The following is a 7,177-nucleotide window of genomic DNA, read 5'->3' on the forward strand; positions in this document are numbered from 1 at the left end:
CACATGGCAATGGTTTCATTTCTCACGGAAATTTTGCCTAAGTCTGTGGCCACACCCAAATGTGCACGTGTACGTGCTACACGCACACATGATGTGTGAAAGCAGCATGATCGAACATTTGTCTGTGCAGAGCTTTTGTCTGTGTTTTGCTATTCCTATTTCGGATTTGCCAGCAATTGCACTGCAAAACGATTACGTATGGCTAGATTTTATTCCAACTAAAAGTCTGAGCTCTATGGCTCATCAAATACTAATACTACTCAGAATTATCTCGTCCTCCTCTCAAAAATCAAGAAACTCTCTGGGAGCTACTATGTACTTCATCAAAGTCTGTTTATAGTGTAAAAATTAATATGTTTTTTTACTCTAACTGAATTAATAAGATTACATGAGCAATAACTATGGAATCCAAAATTATTTAGTTACTCACCTGGTATGCTGTTATGTGTCAGGAGGTCCTATAACAAACTATACAGCGAGTAACCTCAGAATTTGTATGTTGTTATGAGATATAATTTGTAATGTAGTCTTGTTCTAGTTCATTTTTAACTTTATTATATTGTATGTGCTCCACAGAAAGCATATGTAAAATAAAAATTAAACTAGATCCTTAATTGTCAATGCATACCCTAACTATGAGTGTTGTAATGTTCTAAATAAATTCACCGCGAGTGGTGTGGTTTTCTAAATAATGTTATAGCATGTCAAAATATTAAAATTTAGCATAACTATTCAATCTCCATTTATAATTAATATTTCCTACTAAAATTAGAAACATTCATTTTTACATACTTTGTAAATTCCACAATATACATATGTAAAATTTTAATGATTTAAGCTTAAAGATACTGTAAATATAAATGTTATATAACATCATTATGATGTAATGTTAATACTTATTATTAACCCTTTATACTCTTTTTATATGTAGTTGGAGTAAAATTATGGCCGGGAATGGTATCCATGTTATAATAGAAAAATGCCAGATCATTTGAAGAGGTCTTGATCATCAATCTATCTATCTGATATTGTATATTGTATATATCCATTCCCTTTCATATCGTCCATCCATCATCTCTTCCTATATAGCATTGTTGATGAATTTGCTGAAACATTACTCCGTAAAGATGAGACGTATGACAAAGAGAGATTTATTATTAAAAAAAAGTCTGCTCGCATGAAGGTATCAATAATGTATTCTAAAATAAAAAAAGCTGTTTAATACAAATTACTAGGAATTTGTGGCATCTGTTAGTGAAGAAGATCTTCGTGATCCACACATTAAGTTCTTTGTAGAAATGAATCCTGGATGGAAAGAAGTTAGTATTAGTAACTTAATAATTTGAAATGTATATTCTCTTAGGGTAATTGCATGGTGGCTATTGGAGTTCTTACTTGGTATGCTGTTTTAAAGAGTTTTTTACAAGGTCTTTTTAGATTTAAAAAAGTGAGTTGACCTCTATCCTGTTCCTATTTTATACATCCATCCATTGTCTGTTTATCAGTCTATTAAATTCTACTGTATATTAAGCCATCTCTTTATTAATCCTCCTATATCTATCCATTCCTTGGAGGACTGACACACAATGGAACCATTTATTCAACTATTAACACTTTCATTTTTTATTTTTCACAGAAAAACAAACGACCCCTACTTCGTGTTCCTTCTCGTCCTACCAGACAAGTTTCTTTTATAGAGAACAGCTCAGGAAAGTACGGAATGTAATAGTAACTCTCTAATTATCATGCACTGAATCTTGTACCTCTAACACACTGTAACATTGTACACAATATTACATGTTGGTATAGTAAACTCTTCCATTAGTTATAGTCTCCAGGGTTGGGGTCAATTACATGAGAATGATTACGATTACAATGTGATTATGCAAGGTGATTATAATTACAATTATAAGGAAAAGAAGCATGATTTCAATTATGATTATGATTACAGAGCTATCCAAGGGTATAATCAGTCTAATTACATGTTCCTTCATGCATCATTTCATAAATATACACTAGCAGATGCTACTTGTTTCATGTACTACTTGCAAAGGCTACTGTAATTGATGTAATTACTAGTGATTACAGTAATTACTTTGTCTGATTATAATTACGATTACAGCAAAAAATTGTAATTGAATGTAATCAATTATGATTACAATTGTAATCAGCCCCAACCCTGATAGTTGCCCCTGACTATCAACTCCCAATGAAGCAATACAAAGCTTTCTAATTGTTAGTATGTCTCTTAATGATATAGGCCTGTTAAATTCAATAGACAAGCCTTAGCCTTACTTGTTAGACTTCTCCATTTTATCTCATGTATTAATGTGATTTCTTTTTCTAATCTTTTCCCATTTTTTATCTATACATAATATATATGTTGGCAGAGTAACTTAGTAAGCAAGGGGTTTAAAATTAACAATCACCGACTTGCAATGTAGTATATTTCAGATGCACTGTATTAATGTACTGTATTATAGGGATATATCCTGCTTATGACATTATATTTGTATTATAGGTACCATGTTCCTCGCTCTGAGATAGACATTGGCCATGAAACTTGTAAATCAAATGAAGTTCGAAAATCTTCTGCGATTATTATTGAGAAACCCTCTCTCTCTACTAGGGTAACTCAATCTGATCTATTTAAGTCAGTTGACCTGGACTTTTGTTAACCTATTACCCCACTGTTAGACCTTTTTTTTTTCAAATTGTTTTATTTCTTATTGTATATTAAATTAATTCATTAGTATTATAGCCAGACTTAATACTGGGTGAGACTAGTGTTACCATGGTTACTTATAAACCATCATTAGTTACATGTAAATGGCATGTGCTGACCAAAGTTAGTATGTTATAAAAGGTAGAACTCTTATCTTAATTGACATCACATCTTGTCTCAACATTGGATGTATCATTGTTGGATAGCTCATCTCTTTGTGGGATGTGGGATCACTCATCATTGGATAACTTGGCTCCTTCTTGGACTGATTTCTCATGTATTGTAAGACACTCATCTCTTCATCAGATGTCTCATTTCACTTACATAATAATATATTCTAAAGTAAGAACATCATCTATATTGAACTCTCCTCAGTGTCCTAATTGAGTCCATATCCCAATCTGTCCACTACAGAGAGGGTAACAACTTAAAATTATGTGTTCATTATAGGCATTTTTAACACCTTATCTTTTTTGGATATATATCCTTTACCCTCTAGTCCATATATGAACTAGACCATACTACTACTACTTACATATACATGTACTTACTTTCTAATCTATCTATACTAAGTGTTCATCCCCCAAGAATGTTCTAAGACATATACAAATGTTTCTTGTCATGCTAAGAGCTAACCAAGCAGCCAGTTGAGTGCTTTGTTAACCATTAGTAATGTAGCAGAGATCGTTGCTGTTCCAATCAATACATAAAGCCTATAGGAAAGAAGAATGGATACCATGGTATTAAGATTCAAAGAAACTCTATCTTTAGGATTATTGTTCTATATTCTAATTCTGTACTCTATACCAAGTACTCCTTGACTCTACTATAAGAACACTCATTGATAAAACCAAAGTTACTGTATTCTACCTATATTCTGATAGTATATGGGTGACTGTGTGATCTAACGAGACATTCACATACCTTAAATTATGTTGCTTAGTAAACAATGTAATGTATCTAAAAATGGATCTGTTGTTGTCCCCAATAAAGCTAGAATCAACAATGTTAAGGCTAAAGAGAGCAGAATAGAGAAGATATTGATAGACAAACAGTGTTCTATAATAGAAAAAATATATATGTACAAAATAAAATGATTATATCGAGAAGATATCTGTCACTAGAGCTATCTCTGAGAGTGAGTGACAACATGTTACAATACAACTCTTGTTGGTTCTGGCAATATCAAATCTGAAGAAAAAATTCAGTGTCATCATGTGACTATCACATGCAGTACGTACAGTGGAGCCTATCATAAAGACACCATTAATTTAGAATATCTAACCAGTATTATTTATATTCTGTCTAAATTGAACATGTGTTATTATTATTATTTACATGTCTAATGTACATTAGATGAAGAACACCTTTTGGCCGATGTAACAGCATCAATGATGTCTGATGAGGAAGCTGTTGAAGATGGATCCATGAAACGAAGACAACCTGAATGGAGGTCACAAGTTTTTAATGAATTTCATGGATAGATTAAATGAAAGGGCTACAAACTCAAAATTTCCTAGGAAGAAAAGGGTAATTGGCACACCAGTGAAGTCAGATTTCCCTGCAACATCAAACCATGGATGATATGATAATTCAGTATGTGACAAACATCAGCACAAATATTACACATATTATCATTTATGTATTCATATTATCACTTATCTGTACAAATTTTCTGTTATCACTTATTAATAGAAATTCTGTTTTCATTTATTTTTGAGTCCAATCATCTTTTTCATGTGAATTAATGATACAATAATTTACAAAAATAATTCTAAAATGTAAAGGAAGTTATACAATAGAATATACAGTGGTAAGTATTTCACTAGGGGAGCTATACATCTGATATACAAGTATTTTACTACCAATATACAGTATGAATACACAAGTGTATAACATGGAAAAATACTTTAAGAATACAATAGTATGTAAACTGTTCCAATACATATATAATACATAGCATGTATTTCATGTGTATACTATAGAATACATAATAATGTAAAACAGTAAAATACACAATGTATACAGTAGAGTATAACAGAGATCTAGCACAGTGAAATGTAGTGACAAATATACTTGATAACAAGAACAGGTAGACTCAATATAATCCTAATGGGAAAGGATGATAATTTCTAATAATATCACATGTCCATTGGTATGTTGACTGATTAAATAAGCCACTGCAGTATCTCAGAGAGAAATACCTCATGATAAAAAGGATCAAACAATAATGTATGTCATTTATCTGATAGAGTAATGATGAATAGAGACAGATGATAAAAGTTATAGTGCATAGATGAATTGATGTGGAGAGTGGATGGATACCTATTGCAGATGAGTATGTTGGACATTAGATAGATGTATTAATAGATAATATCTATACCTGCCACTGACTGCCAGTAGTCCATGTCTAATTATTGTAGTAGTTCTAATAAACACATTAACAGTCTATACTAATATAGAGTAAGTAACACATAGTAATAGAAGAACTTACTGAGGAAAACTTTGTACTAGTTATATCTCCTCCATTAAATTATCATCAGTGTATTTATCTCTGCCTCTTATTAGTGTTAAACAAATGAAATGTCCAGTACCTTATATTATAATATTGAACTAAATGTCTTATTGGTTTATCAATACATATATTCTTTTTATGTCATTGGAAATTAGTATTAAACTAAATAGTTATGTGTTATTTATTATACATATCTGGTTGCTGTTGGTAAATGGCATGAACCTCAGTCAATTTATCTTGTTCTGTCTCATTTACATTACCTTAACATTTATTAGCCTCATCCTTAGCCTCGTAAGTATTAAGTGATCAGGCGCCTGGGTGCGGTATTACCGTATTACTCACGTGGGATTAAATTTTTCCGCCTAATGGCCATCGACATTTGGTTTTATCTGAAACTGTTCCTTCTGACAGGACTAGTAGCTGTAGTACCTTATTATGGATGGAAATTATGTAAACTAGTGTTTAAGGTATGATCTTCACAAAACTTTTATGTAAATAATATTTTCTTTACGTAGACATTTAAGGAGTTCTTTATTATGTGGTCTTTTACTTGAAGGAGAGAGAAGGTGTGATTAATGTAGAATGAAGTTAGAAATTACTTTGAATTTTGCCACAACAAGTAGGCCAGTCTAAGGTTTTAATTTTTTATGGTGAATCTGAAAATGTGCAACAGTTTTCTCTGCTTTTTAAGAGAGTATTGAGTAACATGATTCTGTTGAATTTCACATTAATAGAGAAACTTTAAGCTATTATTAGTATGAATGTTGTCATTGGTAGTATCACAATAAGATATACCCTAATCACCATTTATTACCATACAATACTATACAATACAATATGTAATAATTGATTTAATTATAATAAAATAAAACTAACTTACTCTTATTAACAACCTTTGTACATAATAAAGAGATCAATAGATTGTAAAATTATAGCTTCTGAATAGCTTCCTTCTTTCTTGGCTTTGATAACATGATATAATTGAACTCAAATTTTACTAGACTAAAATCCTATGTTCTGACTTCTGATACAAGAATTTAATAGGACTCTGTGATATTACCACTTGAAATCATAGAAACATTTTATAATTTGTAATGTTATTCTCAGAAGTAATTTTTACACGATTATATTAATCTAAATTGTCCTTTGAAATGTTATATCAACATAATGATGTAATGAAAGTCTCTCTTAAAGAGCTTCTCAATACATTACTGTAGTTTCTTATAGGGCTGAGAAGAAATCTTAATTGGATTAAGAGTAATTAAATTATATAATTTCATACCACAATCTTATAAATTATGTAATTGTTCCATATATGGTCTTCTCTTCCTGTTAGTTCTGATCGTAGACAAGTTAATGTACATACAAAGCTACATCCATACATATGTGAATCTGATATCCTTGATGAAGTAAGTGAACTATATAATTTCTATTAACATGAAGTAGCTTTTATAGTGAATACTATGACAATAGGTGCTAGGTACCTCCCTCCCTATGTAGATAATGTTTAAAGTACTTCTTTCTTTGTCTTCTATATAGTATATATATTTTGTTTCACAACTTCTTAGGAACTCTCTACTATTTAAAAATCTATCAATAGTGTTTTACTATGCCATTGCCTTCTTGAAAACAACTATAGGATAATTTTTTTAGTAATAATAATACATGTCTTTTTTGTAATAACAGGTTATATTAATGAGATAATTTGAGTATATCCACCAATTCTTTGATATGGATTACAGGTATGTTCTACTAATAATCTCTATCTGAGATAATTATCAGTGAATAGTAGTGGAGATCATTTTCATATTAAATCTGGATAGGTAATGTGGTATTTTCTCTTGAATAGTCTACAAGCTCAGATATATGACCAGATGAAGACTAATATTGCTCAAGATAAAAAAAAATGTTTATTTAAATTTTTCTGTTTTAAAAAA

The sequence above is a fragment of the Gigantopelta aegis genome, unplaced genomic scaffold, assembly GCF_016097555.1.
Source record: "Gigantopelta aegis isolate Gae_Host unplaced genomic scaffold, Gae_host_genome ctg2926_pilon_pilon, whole genome shotgun sequence".
In the NCBI taxonomy this organism is placed as follows: domain Eukaryota; kingdom Metazoa; phylum Mollusca; class Gastropoda; order Neomphalida; family Peltospiridae; genus Gigantopelta; species Gigantopelta aegis.